Source organism: Thunnus thynnus, chromosome 2 (genome assembly GCF_963924715.1).
Source record: "Thunnus thynnus chromosome 2, fThuThy2.1, whole genome shotgun sequence".
Taxonomy (NCBI): Eukaryota; Metazoa; Chordata; class Actinopteri; order Scombriformes; family Scombridae; genus Thunnus; species Thunnus thynnus.
In genome coordinates, this window is record NC_089518.1 from 17,999,347 (window position 1) to 18,019,271 (window position 19,925).

Here is a 19,925-nt window from a genome sequence, read left to right on the forward strand (position 1 = left end):
TAGCCTCTCTTTGTTGGGCCAGAGGAGCAGATTTCATGGAGGATTTGGTGAATGGCTTTGGTTCTGCCTGAGACGCTGTCACAGAGCAGGAAGTTAGTTTCACGGCTGGCGACATGTAAGCTGTCAAAGTTTTTCTCGCATCCATCTCAGACTCAAAAATATCTCTCAAGCTACAGAAGGCCATTCACAGGATAAGCGCACTAATGTCAGATCCACTGATCCATTTGTTAGTGCAGATAAGAATAATGCTTTCTGCATAAGTGCAGACTGAAGTGCCCTCGGCTGTTTTCACCGAGGCGTCACAACAATTACTCTTTTACTACCTCCAGTTGCTGGACAAACCACAGGATATAATCTTACGCACTTGACAATATTCATTGTAATGACACTGTCTCATATTGTACAAAAACACCTGTTACTGTGACCTTGTGATGTTCTGTATTTTTAGTCTCCTTGAATGACTTCCCCTCCCTGTACACAGCCAATAATTTTTTCACTCCCTGGACTGTGTGAGTTAGCAGTGTGGTCCATTGGCCTGCTATATATTGTTACAGTGGCAGGACAGTTATTGTGCCTAGGGTTTATATCACATTCTAATGGAGCACGGCTATGAGTTAAGGGCAGTAGGCCTTTATACCAGGGCTGTTAAATCACTGTTCAGATGACTTCATTAGCAGAGCAGGACACATGCTGAGACACTTGCGCCTGCACTCACATAAACACACACACACACACATACACTTTCACCCTGCTACCTTGACGGTGTAGCATCGGGGCCAGACAGGAGGGAGAGTGGATTTATACAGGTGTGTGTGTCCTTCTTTGTCACCTGTCACTTCAGTTCCCTCAGCACGATGGCTCATCCATCATCTGTAGATTGAGCTTTTCAGCAGAAACCAGACTGATTAATACTACCCTAGGACCCCCAGGGTTGACTGGCTGACTGGTCGACCTGGCTTCCTGGTAGGCTGGCTGTTTGAATGGATAGATAGATGAATTGTGGGTGGACTAACTTTTTAGCCCACTTATTTTCTGACTAAATGGGTGGCTAACAGGTGTGCTGACTTGGTTACTTACTGACTGGTTGGTACAATGTATGTAAGTGATGCTTAGTGGAATAACTTAGATGAATTAATAATGTTCTGAATGGTATTGTGGCTGACTAATCAAAAGAAAAAGGATTGATAAATGGATGATGGACTGACTGGGAGAATAACTGGTTGACTAGTTTGCTGATAGCTAAATGCCAGACCGAGGCTACCAACCTAGCTTTACCCACATTAGCAGATTCTATACAAAATTAAATTCTGTAAATCCTTGGAAGCTTCTGGGAGTTAACTTTAACTAGCATTTTTGCTCTGAATTCCCATATTTCTTTTCATAACTACATCTTTACACTTCCATCAACTCTTTCTATTCTTAAATCTAGTCATTTAGACTATATTACAGATAGTGATAGACACTTGACTTATGAGACAGGTATGCTGCAGAAACAACACATGATACAGTCAGTCATACATTCAAGGTTCATAGGCAGACCTCGGTAGGACTACAGTAAATTTCATAGACTTATATCAAGCCTTCTGATGTATATTCACTCATTCCCTTCATCATGAGTCTCTAGCAGCTTTTAAGCTGAGTTCCCTTTTAAAATGCTAAAATGAATGACATTACATGCCTAGTTTAAATATGCACTTGACGTTTCACCTTGAACAAATTGTGCACCAAGAGTTCATGTTTATTATCATGATCTACCGATTGAAATGTGTCCATATTGCCTCAATCTTTGGCTTCAAGTGATGAGCCACTCTTTGTTGTAGAGGCATTGAGTTAAAGGACTAAGTGATTCAACTGATAGTGAATAGTTTCTCTTCAACTAATGATAAATGGATAACTCGTCTGCTTTGTCCTTGGTCACCTTTGAAATCCTCTTTTCTTTAGTGAACACTTATAACTGTCACAGCATACTTTGGTAGGAAACAGTCAAAAGCAACACAACTCCTTTGTAGGTTTGAATTAATGGCAGCAATGCTGGCCCTTCTTGTGTGTTACAAGGCCTTTATGAACTGTAGTCTTTTATGTCATTTTTCTTTTTCATCCAAGGAAAATACAACAAATCTTTGAGAAAAGTATGGGATATTGCTGGAAACTAGAGTCACAATTTAACTGTCATCTGCCAAGGTGACTTTTTTAGCCAGTTTGCTTGTGTGTGGCTAAGTCAGAGAAGGTCCCCTGACCTGTTTGATAAGGGGTAGCCAAGAATGAGAGATGAAGTTTCATGTGTCACAGGGCAGCTCTTCTACTCCATCACAAGCACCTAATATCATCCAAGGACATTCATACTTACATCAACAAAACTCGCCCACTGCTCTGGGTCCTGTTTCCTAAAAATGCATTGGATAGTATTAAGATTATTTTCATACATTGGCCAACAGTGTCTTTAAAGTTCAGTATATTTTGGCCTTTGCTATTTTCACAGCTAATATCCTGAGAAAGCACTCATCTTCACCATTTTATTCTGCACATTGACAGTAAGAGAGTACTAGCAGCATTGACCCATAGATTTGGTAGCATAATAACATAAGCTTCACTGTAACTACTGAACACTAAAGCATTTCTTCTGCATTGTCTCATTGTTGCTTTTACCCCTTAGGTCTATAACAATAGCAGTTTGTGGAAAAATGCCAGTCTGTGGCATTCTCTTGCTTGAGCAGCTCCTTAAATTGCGGCGATAGACGCTTGTGCTTTCAGAAAGTGGGCAATCGCCATCTGTTCCTGGGTGCTGCCATATGGTGGGCCTTTTTCTCAGGGAATAAAATAAAAACAAATATGTCAGAATGTTCGTCTTCCTCCACGGACGCTGATCAACCTGGGGAGAAGCTGGATCTCAGTGTGTCTGGATTAATGGTCTTACTTTACGCTTCAGGGAATGAGGGAGTGTGTGCCAGTGGTTGGTGGGGCTGTGTATTTGTGTGTGAGCACATGTGCATGCCTGTGCGAGGGTATGCGCACACTAATTCACATTTATGTACATGGAAGTATGTTTGGATTCATTTATCTGACTTAAAGGGTGATGCTACCATACCATTTTGAGCAGTTGGTTGCCCTAGTCTTGAAAGCATTAAAAAAAAACACAGGAGAAAAGAGCTTCAAGGTTAGCCAGAGTGACATTTCATGGCTGTCGCTGCCAAAGAAACAAGAAGAAACGCTCTCAAGCCATCATCAGGCTCTCCATCTTGCGAGGCCAGAAATTCAAAAGACTTGTCACTTTTGAAAATCAGGAGAGTGTGATGTGTCATTGAGGAAGGGCTTCTTTCTTCTCTCGTTGATCCCCTTGTGTGTGACCCTCTGCTGACTGACAGCTAGGGATGGGAGTTTGTGTTGGTGGAGACAGAATACATCTTTTGTCTGCTTGGTTATACATGGTGTGTTTTGTCTTTGCTAGCCTTGGACAGCACTGACACATTGAGGTTTTCATTAGCCGTAAGCAGGTGTCGGAGAGAGGGACGAGCTTGTGCGCATGAATCTGTTTCCATGCCTGCCTTAGTGCATACATATCTGCACTGCACCAACTTGTATACTGTATGCATATCATGGAGGGCGTACATGTGTCTGCCTGCATGTGTGTGAATGTTCACTCTTATATTTCAGTATGTGTGATATTTGGAGGTTTGCTCCAAAGGCGAATAAATCAGTGATGCCTGGGATAAGGCCGTGGCCCCTCCTCAAACTGCACAGACAAGCTGAGAGGCTCATTAATCAAACGGCCAGTCACAGATGTGATAGCTTCCACACAAACCGCCAGCAGACTGTGAAAGTCACATCCAACAGAGTCAACTGTCAGCCAGGCAGGCAGGCAGGCCGCACTTTTCCTCTCTCCCCTGCTCTCTCTCTCTCGCCACTGTTGTATTTATCTCCCAGTCTCCCCTTACTCTCCTTCTCTCACCTCCAGCGTGATGCCTCGGTGTGATACATCTGAAATATTTGTCTTGTCCCTCTAAAAACGAGCTGGAGGGTCGAGGCAAATCTATCTTCTCAGAGAGTGGTCATGGTCAAACCATTCTAGAGACATGAGACATCAGTCATTACTGTACATTGCTCTGTTGTCTGTGGTTACAGCAGACTGTACTTTGTGGTACAGTACAGTTCAACAATATATTTTCCTCAAATCCAACTGTCCGCATTCTCTTGTAAATTGAATAAATCCTAATTCATTCACACTATGAATGTTGATAAAGTGGCAACAAATTTGTGTTAAGTTTAAAAAATGAATATGATACACAGGTTAAGATATAATTCAGCCAGCTGGCATAGTGCGTTTTTCTCATATAGTCAGAATATTTTTATGTGCCATTTTGACTGTACAGTGTATTTAGGGGTACAATACACATGCCTCCTTCATGTAGTCATGTGAAAATGAAACGATCCCCATCTGGTTATTATATCATATAACACATTCCAACCATTTTACTGCTTCAATCTGCACTCCCAAGGCGTTTGAATTGGTTACAATTGTTAACAATAGTTACAATAATATCACTATTCACTGACAGAATTGTTGCTGCATAGTGATTATGCCATAGGACAAGCCTCTCAACAGGATTACCTGGTCATCCCCTGTGTATTGTGAACTTTCAGCACTTTCATGTGACATCTTTAAATTTCCTCCCATAAATATTGTGATTTTGGATACTTTCATAACATAAATAGCAACCTCTGCGATTGTTCCAACTTCCAACCTTGGATGGATAAATAGTTGGAGAGACTCGGTAACATCAGAGCTAAATGAAAATGCCACTTAATCTACTGCAAAGCCCTCCAAGGATGGATAGAAATGCTGGCTGGAACAGGGACAAGACAAAGCCACCCGTTCCTGATTAAAAATGGCAAGTCCCAAGGCTCCTCAAATACACTGGGGTGTTTGATGGTACAAATATAAAGACAGTGTTCCACACAGCAGGAGGAAGCTATGTTTCTGTCTTCAGTATGGATAATAGTGGAGGAAATGAATTTCTGTTGTTAAAATGCCTGAATTTTGAGGATGACACCACTGCATCTTGCAAGCTCACAAACCTTTTGAGCAGATTTTATAAATATAAAATGAGCCATGATTCAGCACCCATTTAACACTTTTCTTTTCAAACCACCGCCATGTTTTTGTCAGGGTGAAAATCAAAAGCAAAGATCAATGACAGCCCAGAGAAATTGTGTATTTGTCATGTAATAGAAGAGTTCATGTTGGTGTTTAAGTAAATAAGTGAGAGATCTGTCTATCATCTCTTGTACAGCCTACTTGAAATAACATGTCTCAATAAAATGCCAATTCAGCCATGCCAGATTACTTGAGTGAAACTGTGGTCTTGCATTGACAGTGGTACAGTACAGTAGTAATATAATCAAATTATATATATTATTTTAAATGAAATATATAACAAATTCAGTGTTACTACAATACTGAGGTACACACAAACATGATATGATAACATCCTAGTACAGTGGTCATTATACTTTGCCAAGTTATCACACTTGTTAACTGCAAATATTTTGTTACCACACCTGATTTTGGGAGCTTTGTAACAACTTTTGTTCAGAGATTGTAGAATGTCCACTGGGTATTTGTTTTTGTCAGCTCTATCAGCAAAATAATTCCATATTTTGCCCCTGGAACCAGTTTTGTCAACCAGTTTAGATGGACTGGGACCCAGTTCAAGATATGGAGGACTGTTTGACGCTGTTGCCATGTTTCCTGCTGATTTACTGAGTTGACTTTTTAGCTGACTGCAGCAGTCCATTGTCAAGAGCCAGACTGTGACCGTCTGTTCCAGTCCATCATTGTATTTGTCTTCTTTTCTCTAAATATTCTACTCCATGTGCCATCTTTATTCAGACCCTGGAGTGACACTGAGTTAGGCTTTTACCAGGCAGAAAATGTCGAACTTTTTCATGAGTGCATTGAAGGATTTTTCTGTAAAACTCAATGTTAAATTGAAAAACTAATAATAAAATTTTAGTTTACAGTGTCAGTAAATACAGCAGTCAAGAAGAACTGCACTCATATCAGTCCAACAGTAATTGTGGTAGCATTGATATTGCTAATGATTGTCTTAGGTATAGTGGTTTAACACATACAGTACATGCATAATTTGCTTGTGGGTGTGCTAGGACACCATTTTAGCATTAGAGATACCATCCCCATATAGTAAAATGAAAGTCTAATTTTATAACTGGCAGAAGCCAAAAATACTCCATACTCATTCAGTGTAAGAAACTCTGGATGAGAGCATAAACTAAACCCCTAAAACTTAATGTGTGTGTGTGTGTGTGTGTGTGTGTGTGCTCCTGTGTGAGCCTGTGTGACGGTGAGGGTTTGTTTTGGTGGTACATCATGAGGTTGTATCCTGTCGCCAGGCTCATTAGCCCGTCGGCGGCGCCCAGGCTGCCCCAGCCAATGGCTGCACTCCGCTCAGCTCTGCCATTTGCATGTGGTCCAGGAAGAGATAATTAGAGGGATCTCTGCCTGTCACTGTTAATCTGGGACTTAGTGAAGGGCTGTGACGCCGACATGCTGATGGACTGACACACATGTTTACACACATACACACACACACATGCACACAGTGCAGCGTCATACTCATGTACACACACTGGCATCAGATACACACACATTGACAAACCCCACATCCAATATAGTACCAACACACACTCACATTAACTCTGTGCACTAGCAAACACACAATAACACATGAACATGCACATGCATACACACACACACACTGACATTGTCTCTCTCATGTTTCCTACCCAGTTCTGCTACTGAAATAGAGTATTAGTCTCTCTCTCTCTTTTTGACCTATGACCAATACAGTTATGATGTGAAAGTTGTTTTTTTTACTACACTACATGTGTATAATACAGTGTATCAGAGCTGCCTCTGCGCTGGTATGTGAATGATAGTATGTTTACTCAGTGGCTGTTTACATGCGTTGTACTATGCTGTTTACACAGGTTTTAGATCCCTGTTCAGATAGACTGTGCTTGTTGCTTCCCAAACAGGCAGAATGCTCGGTAAGCCTTTTGAACAGGCCCAGCTGTCAGCCTTATATACTTTCACACACACACACACACTTGCACACACACATCCCAACAAACATGTACATGTGCTCATGCCCTGGCACGTTCCCAGCCACACACACACTAAAAATACACACTCACTTGCACATTGCTGATTGGCAGGCCTCCTGTTTTCCCATAATTCCGACTGATTTATCCAATCAATCTCACCTGGAGAGCCGCTAAAGCGTTGACTAATATTAAGAGTAGAACATGCAACAATTAAAACATCCTTCAGGTAATTACAGAGCTGGTTTAACAGCAAACAACTGAAGCATTTTATACATTCAGCATGTTGCCTGTGTGTTGTATTTGTACCTGTTTGATAGTTAAACGGAGGAAATGAGGTACATCTGTGAATGTTACAGCCTTTAATGTACGTGTCACTTATTATGTAAAATATCACATCATTAGCTGAATGTGTCTATGCAAATATTGACTCTGTTCACATAATTGAATATCATAGATGGTGTTTCTCCTATACAAGGAAATCCCAACTCCTGTGTAAAAGGCTGGATAGATGTTCCTGTCAGTGCAAAGCCCATTTTCCACCCAAATCACAGCTAGTCCTTTTTGCACACTGTGGGACTGTTTAATGGTGCATGTTGAGAGAGAGGGTGAGCACCATTGCTGACCTCATCCGTCCTGATCTGTGACCCTGTGTCGCCACTGATGGCACATAATAGTTGACACTTGACTTTAGGGGTTCTTTAAGTGCCAAGAGTGCTCGAGGCCCTGGATTCATATTCTAATGCGGTCATCTTTGTACTCTGTGCCTCTACCTTTTGTTCATGAGCTCCCTCTACACTTGTTTCCACTTTTTCTTTGCCTTTCTTCATCACTCTCTTTCTATCTTTCTTTCTCTTGTCTCACAGACGAATACACACACGCAATCACATGTACACTCTAACACTTAGACCTACTCAGACACACTTTCGCTGAATTGAAATAGCCTGTCCCGCCCTCCTGCCCCTGTGCCATTACAGGTAAGCACAGAGGTGCACTTGTCTTGACACTTGTCTTGACAAATCTATAGACAGCTGGAGCGAACACTCCAGCTGGACTCAACCTCTCCTCTCCTCTCCTCTCCTCTCTCCCTCAGCTATGGCAGTAGTAATAATATTCCTTGCCTTACCCTGCTCTGTCTTATCATTGCTCAAGTTAAATGTTGCTGTTTTACGGCGGCTTTTACTGGAGTTTCTTCCCCTAATACTGGAACAATAACACATAAGACAAGGAAGATAATAAAAAACCATTGTAGTCTTACACATGCTACAGTAAATTATTTGGGATCATGCAGACTTCCTCCCTTGCATGATATAATTATCACATATTTCCCTGTATCACTACTCTATTCTGTGAAGCAAGCCTTTTAAATGCTACAGCATCTCCAGCCAACTATATTTTAAATATTAAACTAATGCATTGACAAGTGTGTAAACTCTGATGTAGGTGGAAGCAAAGAAGATCCATATTTCATTTTTAAGAACTGATAAGTGGAGTGGAAAAGCACATTTCCTAAAAAAATACCAGTTATTGTAAATTAAAAGCCTAATTTAAATGTATACCCAACTCTAATAATAGTCTAAGCAAGCAAGATCAGCATATACTGTAAATGTGATGACCAAGTAGGCTGCCAATCTGTGGCAAATGGCAAGTGCGTGTTTGCACTCTCCCTTTCTCCTTGCCTCCTGCTATCCGTTTCCCCCACCTTTGCAGCTTTTTACTCTGTTTCTTTCAACTTTTTCTCCTTTTACCTGCTCTGGCTCTCTCCTATCTTCTCAGAGAAACCATCATGGGTCATGTTTTTCTGAGTCTTTGATCATTGAGTAGTCTTTCAGCATGTTGACTACAAGGCCTCTCACCTCCCCAGTGGTTGTTGCAAAGAGGGGGCACACTTATCTGGCTTCTATGATGTTGATGGTTGAAAGCATTTGCTGATGTTGAAAGTGTGTGTGTGTTTGCGTGTGTGTTGTGTGTGTTTTGTGTGTGTTTTGTATGTTTATGTGTGTGTGTGTGTGTCCACTCAGACATGATGAAAGACTTTGTTATAGCATTGGGTTGTGATCATGTTGCAGCTACATTGTAACTATATTCAAAGTTAGTTAGGAAGCAATTAATGCATTTTTTTGTGCTGTACTGTAAGGAAAGATAATGATGATGTCATGATGCAGTCATCATTAGGGAGGAAAAAAACCTCAGCGCTTAAAATTCTGACATTGTTTTTAAATAGCTTAAAATGTTGGAATTTAGATCTCCTACCACTCTGAGCATTCATCCATATCTGTTTGTTAAGTTATTGCATGGAAAACCTCCTTCACTGTGCTATAATGGGTTTGTCCTCAGGGCACAAACTCTGGTTCAAATAGAAAAAGCCTTTTTTTTCCCCCCAGTCTTTACACCTCGTGTGTAAACGATGGTTGGGTGTCTGGGAGCTTTGCCGCTCCATCCAACTGCAGAATTGTCCCTTTTGTAAGATGCAGGGGATGGCCTTGATGTGACAGCTTGCGATGTTAGCCCAAGTTGTTTTTGACAGAAGACAAAGAAAAAGGGAAGGAGCGAAAGAAAAAATTGAAACATAAAGGCAAAGCGCTGGAATTTTTCTTCTGGGGTGAATTGCCTTTGCAGGAATCAATTCTTTCTCTCCTTCATTTTCTTTAAAAAAAACATCTTTGTTTTGTATCTTTTCTCTGTCATGACTGTTAAGAACAGTCTGTTTGATTGAATTTGCCACTGGAGACATTTAGTGATCTTGATGGATTCTTAAGATGCAGGACCTGGCTTGCTGGAAGCATCTTTTTTAGATGTTGTTTTTTTTTTCTTATGACATTATGGAAACTGCTCTACCCTTTACAGCAGACTGAACGGAGAGTGGTATTATTTGACATATTGTACTGCTACATGCCAGTCTATAAGAATGCCAATGACAATCATAGGAAAGGACATTTAGATTACTGTCGAGGCTCCCTGTCCTGTCTCTTCCTATCTGGCCTCCTATCACTCCATCTGTTTTGTAATCTGTCTTCTCTTCATCTTGAGTTTAACTTGTAATGATGAAGAGCTGGTCAGGGGGGTATAGAGTGTTTGTGTGTGTGTGTGTGTGTGTGTGTGTTTGTGTGTGAATGGACAAGTTGGTGTTTTAGTGTGAATTGGTGGGTTTTGTGAGCCTGGTTTTTGTGTGTATGCATATGTGCCCAGTATCCCTACCCTCACTGAGTCAGAGTGTGACCCTTGGACTGTACCTTGCAATCAGTCAGCCTGCCTAGCCCTCCTGTCTGAGTGTTCCTTCTCCAGCTCTTTAAAAGAGCCCTTCTTATCACCATGTGGTAGACCTTCCCTCTGCCCCTCACTGTTCTCAAGGTTAGCATCACTCTGTGGCCTTTCTGTTTCCACTGTCCTTCATATTAACCTTACTGGTATCTGTCCATTCTGTGCTTATTACACAGTCTCATCTGGGTGTTGGAGGTTTTAGCCTCCCTCTAGCTCTTCCTCTCAAGGTGAGCTTCCACCAACGCTCTCCATACAGCCCTCCATGGCTCTCTATACAGTACTTAACATACACCTTACAAAAGAGTGGAAGTTGGAAGGTGGCTCGAGCCCATCCACACATACACACTTCCACCCCCACTCTCACTTTCTCTCAAGGTGAGTCCCTTCCTGCTCTCGTCTTTTCTATTTCTTTTCTTGTAATCATGCTCATACGTACACTCTCATCCTAAGATGCTTTATCAAAAAAACACTGAGAGAAAAAGTTGGGCACACTACCATCTCTCTCCTTCCCTTTTTTCTTGTTCTTTCTTGGAAGGCCTACCCACCTCCTCCAAGGGTATCTGTGGGGTCTGTAGTTTTGATGCCCACATGGCTGGTGGAGAGGTCAAAATGCCTGCGGTAATCTCAAAGCCTGCCAACAGTACAGTATAGGCGTTTCAAGGAGGTTCTCTTACATGTACACTATGTTCATATCTATCTTAGTGCATGTGGTATAGTCTTAGAATACTAAGACTATACCACTTAGAATACTAAAAAAGGCAAGGCAATTGCAAAATGGATAGAAATATTTGCTTACTTTATGAATTTATGATGCAGGGTATCTGGTAGTCTATCGTCAGTGTGGTGTAATTATTGCTGTGGTATCTGGATATTTTTGATTAATTGGTATCTACAGCGATACCAGTAACAATGTTTTAAAAAAATGCACAGCTTTATTTTTCAGGCACCCGTATCCTAGCAGTGAAGTGCAAATGAAATGATGAGTGAGGCATTTTTGGTAGCATGCTGCAGCAGCGACATTTGAGTTCACAAGACTGTAGTTCGACAAATTTGGTTCGCAGTCTTTCACATCAGAAAACAAACATCAGTGAACCAAAGGGATAGTCAGTAGCAAAAGTTTTACAAGATGGTCTGCTGTTTCATGTCTCTTGTATTCTTCTCGTGTTAGCGTTATATTCATTGTAATTATTGTAGGTTTGATAAGACAAGCATCATCAGAAGTGCGTTCTTACCTGTAATTGTACCAGGGTAAGGCCAGGTCATTGTCTACTAAGAATGGGGAAGGCATAACCACAACTACAGGAGATGTTATAGGGTTGCACTGTAATTAATTGTTACCCATCACTGTGACTGTGTGATCGGGCTTGAGAACTTTTGTATTTTAATATTTGAATATTATTGGTGTAAATGTGGATTTTAAAATGTTCAAAATTTGGTTAATCATGCAAAATTTCTCATTAACTCATTAAGCATGACGTTGACAAAGCGTAAAATGTAGGTTACAAGTGCATAAGTGTGTCATTTGACACACAGTAACATAAAGCAATAAATACTGTTGGCTCATCACTTCCTATTTAGGAGGTTGCGTCCATGCTGTGGGAGGCCAGTGTGGGCTGATATCTGTCTCTCTGTATCTGTATCACTGAGAGCAGATATGGCTGATATCTCTGTCATCTCAGCATCTCAGACCTGACAGCTCCGATCATAATCAGTCCCCCTCCGGCTTTCCCTCCTGCTATCTTTTTTTTCTCTGTATCACAACCTTACTCGTACCTTGTACCAGGTGTATTTGTATTTTTCTGTCTGTTGTTTAGTGTTGCACCTCTGTCTTCATATCTTAACAATGCCTCTCTTTCTTATTCTCTTCCATGCAATAATGGTGCACTTTGGGAATATACACTGTATGCAAAGGGAGTTACTGTTGGAAGTGATTCTGCTGTTATTTCTGTACAGGGTTGTGAGTGCGTTGATGTGTGTTTGTTTGTGTGTGTGTGTGTGTGTGTGTGTGTGTGTGTATGTATGTTGGTGGGTGGGTGTGTGTCAGAGAGCATTTACAAAGGGATCAGCCCTGGGGGTGTCGGTGAATCGCAGCAGTGGAGGGAGAGCAAAGAGGGTGGAGGCGAGCCAGTTCACAGCAGATGTAGCAAACAGCCAACTAGCTTGAAAACCTCGCCTCACTTGGCTGTACACTGCACAGTTCACTACTTATTTATTTATTTGGGTTGGGGGGCAAATGTATGTTCAGTGGCGTTGGATATCAGTGACAGGAAGGATCAAAGAGCGACACCACAAATGAAGCTGTCAAAGTGGCCCGACAGCTGGGTCCCGAGGCGAACATCCCTCACTCGCACATTTTATTATGATCGCAGTGAAACCTCACAGCAAGAAGGAAAAAGAGAAGAAAAAAAGAAAAGAAAATCATAATTTCCCCAACCAGAGAGAAAGAAAAAGAGACAAAACGAGCGCCGCTGTATTATTGCTGTCCATGATGGAATGAATTATGAATGTGTGGAGGGGATTAGGAAACAATGGTTGAAGTCACTAGGATCCTCGCCTAGTTTCCTCACCCTCAGCCCAGCAACTAATTAGCACTTTCAACACCAGTGTATGATCTCATTAATGTGATTTCTGCTTATGTAACGTGCATGCACACGCGCACACTTACATACAAACATATGCACACACAGAGATTGCACTATTATTACATAAAGCAAATGAACGTGTGGGTGAAAATGTATTGTTTATTGTTGAGCTAATACAGTTAGACTGAATGAATGAATCAAATGTATTCTAATGTTGAGATTGTAGTAATGCTGTAGGTTTAGTCGACAGTGCCGTTCAGTGTTTCAGGCATTTACACCAGGCTTTCCCCTTATGTGTTGCAATTATCTGAGCAATTTGATAATGTGTGATGAATATCATCACTCATGGTATCATAGTGTTGATTGGTCCACTGCAAAGACAGTTACACTGCTGGATTATTTCTGTACTACCTCAGTGGGAAAAGAAAACAAGTACTGGTGGTACAAATGTGTAATGTTTTAAAAGGCAGGAATATAATTTTTTCACATAATTGCCCAGTCTATTTGTATAGTAGATACAATTCACATCAGCTAATTAGTATCCACACACTGAGATATGGGGAGAGGCAGAGAAAAAAAGAGGGGGAGAAGCAGGGAGAGGGTAAGGGTGGATAATTAGACAGAATTAAGCCATCTCTTTTAATCTAGCCCCTGAAAGAAAGAGGGAGAGAAAGAAAGAAAAATGGGGTGAGGGGTGGGGGTTCTGGGGGTGAGGCCTACACATTCACCCCTCTGCTCTCTCTCGCTCCCTCACTCCCTGTCTGGCAGAGGGTGTGAATGTGTGGGAAAAGAGGGGCCTGGTGCCTTAGCCTTAGCAGAATAGATCAGCTTGTGTTTCTGAGGCTCTAGAAGTGTCCCATTGTCATGATGTCACTGCAACTCAAGAAGGCTGACCTCTGACCCCTATGGATTCATGGCAGCCCAACGCAGCACCCCCACACCCCACCATCGCCAAAAGGGCCAGATTGCCGCTGGGCGCCCACTAGGGGGTACCCAAGCCTTTTGCTATGGAACTCGAGGTGCTTGCGGCTTTACGGCGCGCAACTCATAGTATATTTGCCAATGAATCCGTCCGTCTATGTCCCCCTGATTAGGGGTCCTTTCCCTCGCTCTACCCTGCTCTTTTTTTCCCCTTGTTTTCCCTCAGTCGCTCTGCCATCCCAGGCAACCACGGTTCTTTTTCTCTCCTCTCTCTCTCTCGCTCTCTCTCTCCCTCCTACCCACATGGTATCTCGGTACCCATGAATATAGCGAGCACCGCCAGATGTCGCAAATACATCATCTGAGGGATGCGGTGGTGATGGAAAAAAGTCAAGGCACGTACGAGTGGGGGATGTGAGCCGACTTGAGCTCTCTGAGCGTTTTTTGTGTGTGTGTCACTGTATGCCAGCATTCATCTGTGCACGCGTGTGTGTGTGTGTGTGTGTGTGTCTCTGTTTTCCAGCGTGTGCGTCTGCATGCGTGTGTGTGTCCCTTTTGTGTGCGGACGCATGTGTGGAGGTCACAGCAGGTCAGCATATTGTCCCTCAGATGTTTGATATTTTATGTATAAGAGGGTGGCTAGAGCGAGAGGATAAGCACGTTCCTGACAGAGGCATCTCTTCGCCACAATCCGCCACCTCAGCAATGTAGAGCCCAGAGTCAGATCAACAATGGAGGGGAGCTGCCTTATACCCAGAGAGGGCTGATAGGAGGACGAGAGAGAGTGAGAGAGGGGGGGAAAAAAAACCTAGAAGACCAGGACTGCTGCTTCTGCATCTGCTGCTAGGGCAGACAGGCAGTGCAACCTGACAGCACCGTTGCAATAAAACGACTATGATTATGCACAATATCATGTTTACATATGAAATGTGGTGTACTGCAGGCAGCAAGGCACATCATAAACATGCAACAATGATACATAAAAGCCCCCTTACTTATTCATGTGCATGGAGAAAACTAAATCAGTCGACATGTGGCCGTGCCAAACACGCACAAGCTTCTTTTGCTATTGCAGGTGTGTGTGTGTTCGGGGGCCAGTCGGGGCAAAGGAGGGGCAATGGCGTCTTCAGATCAGCCCGTGTCGGGGAGGAGATTCCCTAGAGTGGAGCGATCCCAAACAGCACTCCTCTTTTTCTCCTTCAGGGGGAAAAGTTTACTGCCAGCTTGCTTTTGTAGTCGGCCTCAAAAGATTTGCGGCAGTCAGCATTAAAAGGCACAGATCTAAGGAGACGCCTCCAACTGAAATACCTACAGAAGAAGGAGGAGAAGAATGAGAGGGAGTAAAACTGATACAAACATTAAAGACAGATGTTAAACGCTTCTCTTTATATTTGCTTTGTACCCCAACAACAACAATAATAACAACAAAAATCCCAACTATCATCTCATGATGCTCTTTTTTTCTCGCCGCGAAAGCTTTGATTCCTTCCTTTGCTCTTTTTCTCACTCTCCTATTTGGGTTCAGTTGTTGAAAGGTTGATTTCTTTATTCCCGTCTTCACACAAACACACACACGAAGGCTGGTTACCAGGGTGATGATGTGGCGGATGACATCATGCTCTGACTGTGTTGTATAGTGGGTCGCGCTCTGGCAGGGTTCATGGGATCGTGGCGTGGGCTGGCGCACACTCCTCGCTGTGTTCCCTCCATCTTTGCCTGTTTCTCTTCCTCTCCTCTTCTCCTCCTCTCCGCCTCTCTGGGCTCTCAGCATTGGCTTGTCCAGTGCGCCTTGTGTTCTCTGGGAAAAAGATTAATTATTCAACACACAGCCTCAATTAAATTTGAATTCGGCAGTTCAAGTAACCTTTTAGCATGGCACATTTATTATTAAGGCAGATGCTTTGGCCCTGTTTAGATTTAGAGCTTATCGGATTCTTTCAGCCCCTTATCACATAGGCAGTTTACTTGTGATAGCTGTGAGGCTCGGCCTTGGCTTGGCTGGAATGCAGTGGGATATATAACAGCTTCTGGTAAACGTTCCCCACGACACATTTCTTCTACTGAGGATTTTGCAATATGGTGTGTACTGAGCAAAAATCACGTGACTCATACAGGGAAAGAGTTAGGCATGTGGTGGGCTGTTTCCAGTTTGGACTTTCGCTATTTGAAGTGGCCATCGAACATGAGAAAGAATGTCATTCTGACCTGCATTTTCTAGTCTAATGAACACTTGGAAACTTGGGAGCCTTCATCACTTGCAAATGTTCTTCCTTTTTCCGTCATGTTCTTTTTTTCATTTCCCTATTCCTCTGCCGAATAGAATGGAAGGGCAGTTACAAAATAGGGACTAATATTAGCAGGAACATCCAGGAATAGACATAGAGAGAAAAATAAATCAGATTTTGTTTGAGACCAGACACACATGCGCACACTGCTGATACATATTTAACAAATTGCGCTCCATGACTGCAAATGCTTTATGCCTTCACATGGTCACAAAAACACTAAGATTGATACATGAAAACACAAATTCTTACATTTACACTTGCACACGACAGCACGGCGGAACGCAACACAACAAGGAACGACAAGAAACAGCCTTGACGGTCCCTCTCAGTGATCCCCCTCCCCCAGTTCCTGTCTCCCCATTTCTCTCTTCCTCCATCGGAGGAGGTGGTGCCTTTGTCAGGCAGGAGCACAGAGACCTCACAAAGCGAGGAAAGATGTCACAACAAACAAAAACAGCATAGTAACCCCCCGAAATCTAATCAGGAGCCATTGATTCATGTTCTGAATAGAGACTGAGTACCTTGAGAGTGGCTCATCCAATAAGGCCATAGACAGCATGACAGGGACCTTCACAATCCAGCTGTATAGTTCCCTATCATTCTGTTCTCACCTTTAGACTCAACTCTATCAACTCAAAGATGATACAATCATCACTCCACTCCAACATTTAGGTCCTTTTTATTTCACTAATTAATGTGCGTGCCTCAATCAATGATTTTTTCTCCTTGATTTGATGCGTGGAGTAGTTTTTCTGGAGGGTACACTAATGGGTTTGCTTTGTGGATGCTGAGTGATATGAGTCCTTTAGTGACTTAAAGTGCTTCCTTGAATAAAGCCCTACAAAAGTACCAAGTATACAAGTTGTGTACAAGGTATTTGTGCTTGACCAATCAGAAACGGTCATCCCTGCAAATTGCACTCCCAAACTTCCTGTACTTTTGAAAACTGCTTCCCCCCAAGCAGGGACTTTTGGGGGGTAAAACAATATCCCTGGAACTTAATTTAGATCCTGGTTCCTCCGGTGGAAACACAGGTTGGGAAACTGAATTCCTCAAAAGGTTCTTCGTCCCTGAAGAAAGTTGTGTAATGCGTATAAATATGGAGAGCACATACTGGTGTAAGAATGTTTTTTCTTTTCTCTGTTATCATTATCATTATTACCTCTTGCTTTCTTTGCCCTCTACCCAAAAAACAAACAAACAAACAAACAAAAAACAATCACATTAACAATGTAACTCTATTAACTCTTATAGGAACCTGTGACATTTGAAATGAAATTATTTAATCTATAATATGTGCATGCCCTTCTCAGTTTTTTTTAATCTAATGCTCAATATAATGCAACAACTTTGCTCTTATTATTTGTAATGATACTTTGGCATTATAGGGTAGAGGTATTGATTTTGGAACCCAACGCATTTATTGTGGAGGTAAATGTTATTATTTTAATATTGGACTCATGCTAATTTAATAGAGCGTAACATACACGTCAGGGTGTGAGCCGCAGGGGTCTCTCTGTCTCTATCTCCTTCTCTCTCTCTCTTTCTGCCACTAAGCTTTATACAATATACAATAATCTCAGGTAATATCAGAGACCAGTCATGACTGCTCCCCAGTTTTGATTTGGCAGGCCCTGCCTCAGTGAACAAAGCTGAACAAATGTCTTGCTTATTAGTCTTCATAGATTGCTATTAACTATTCCGTTTGTATTAATAATGGGCTATGGATGTTTGTCTTTTTTTTGTTGTTGTTGTGGAGAATTTTCTTCAGTCTGCAGTGAAAAAGATTACCACACTTTGTGGACCGATGGAAAAAACTCACAAGAATTCTCTCCTCCACCTCTCTCTCGGTTTGTGTTCCTCGTATAGCACAGTCCTTCCCTCTATCACTCGTTCACTCCACCCCCGTCCCCTACTTCCTCTACTCATCATCTCGGTGCAGCTTATTAATATTTCATTGATTATTGAAATATTCAAGGGAGTGCACCATCAGCGGGGCTATCTCTGCAGTTCAGGAAAGCATAGTGGTCAGGTGGGCTATAGGCTCCTGGAGAGGTCAAAAGGTCGCAGTCGTTAGAATTATGCAATGAACAATTTCCAAACATTGATTGTATACAGAGAATGTACCATGGACATTTTCTTCCAATTAGTTTACACTGTTGAACTGCGGGTACAACCCAAATACAAAAATACGTCAATTGTGTCACCTTAAAAACACAAAGTAAGGCTGTAAATCCTATAAACCTTAACACAGATTTACCAAACGTCCTGTTCCTGGTCTGATTTTCTTGTTGTGCTCACACTCATCAGCACTGTCATCACCAACTCTGCCCTGGCCTTGCATGAAGACATTATGTTGCATTACAGTTTTACAACCAGCAAATTTTTAGTTTGACTGAAACTTAAATTTGCCTCTGTATGCATCCCACTCCACCCGGTACAGCCCATCTCACTCTTTTTCCCTACACTGTTCAACTGAATGAGTGTGTGTGGGGTGGGTGGGAGGGTGACAACTTCCCCCACTTTTCTTAATAGACTAGAAGATCCCTGGCCTCTCAGTTGTTACCATAGCAACTGACCCATTTGCCTGCTGCATATGAAAGTGAGGGTGAAGGAGCTTGAGAGAAACTGTGAGACAGGGTCAGACAGATGGACAGGTATAGTTGTAAGAATATAGGGAAGTTCTTCTACTCTGCTCTCGACTCTTCAAGCCGCATCTCTGTCTCTGTCTCTCTCTCTCTGTGTGTCTCTCTTTCAGCCATCTGATCAGCTGTATTAACACAGGGACCCTTGCTGAGCAGGGTTAAAAAGGGCATCCATTCACTCAGCACAGACACCCTTCACTGCTTGCTCTGTGCGCTTGTGTGTGTGTGTGTGTGTGAATGTTAGTCCTTGTGCATTGTTGAGTGGGTGTGTAAAAACTTATTAGAGTGGGACGTAGGTGTGTATGCACATCAATATATGTGTGTTTGCTTACCCATGCTTGGACAAAGAGGTGGGGCCTTTTTTTTAACACCCTGTCAAAGGCGTTACCAGCAGAAAGGAGAATTTTGGGGTGGCCTCCCCCCAACTCACAGATATGAAGCTGTCATGGGAAGAATAGCTGCATTCATTGAATGACACTTATTTTCTCCCACTTTACACAAGTGCAGTGAACAAAACAGGCAGGGGAGCAGCTGAGGAAGACATTTTCTTCGCCTGCGTCGGCAATGACAGACATGCAGCAATTACTATAAGTCTAAACAGACACCAAGAAAACTGCCATTCCTGCTTAGCTTTGTTACTTCATTTTTGCAAGCTGCCTCCGGCTTTTTTTATGTTTACTGTGGATGTGGTGTGTGTGTGTGTGCGTGTGTTTGTGTGTGTGTGTGTGTGTGTGTGTGTGTGTGGTTCTTGTATTCCTCATGTTGTGGGGACGTAAATCTGTTTACACAGTCATGTTGTGGGGACTCGCCTCCATTATAGGGACTGAAAGCAAGTCATTAATTTTAGGGTGAAGACTTGGATTAAAGTTAAGGTTAGTTTAGGGTTATGTTAAGGTTAGGGTAAGGGTTAGGGTTAGACGTGTGTGTGTGTGTGTGTGTGCGTGTGCATGTGTGCACTTATCACAGCAGTTCACAGGTTATAGCAATACTCCACTTATGCTTTATGTGGATTATCTTGGTTAGTTTTTAAGTTTAAGTGAGGTGTAAGAAATACCTGGTCCTCTGTAAATTCGTTTGGACAAAACACAATAGACACCAACAAATTCCAT

At 42.3% G+C, this 19,925-nt stretch overlaps 1 protein-coding gene across 6 annotated transcripts in view; it reads left to right on the forward strand.

Moving 5' to 3' along the window:
- Positions 1-19,925, forward strand: part of kiaa0825 (KIAA0825 ortholog) — a 124,647-nt gene that overhangs the window by 59,864 nt on the left and 44,858 nt on the right. The gene's annotated exons all lie outside the window — the stretch shown is intronic.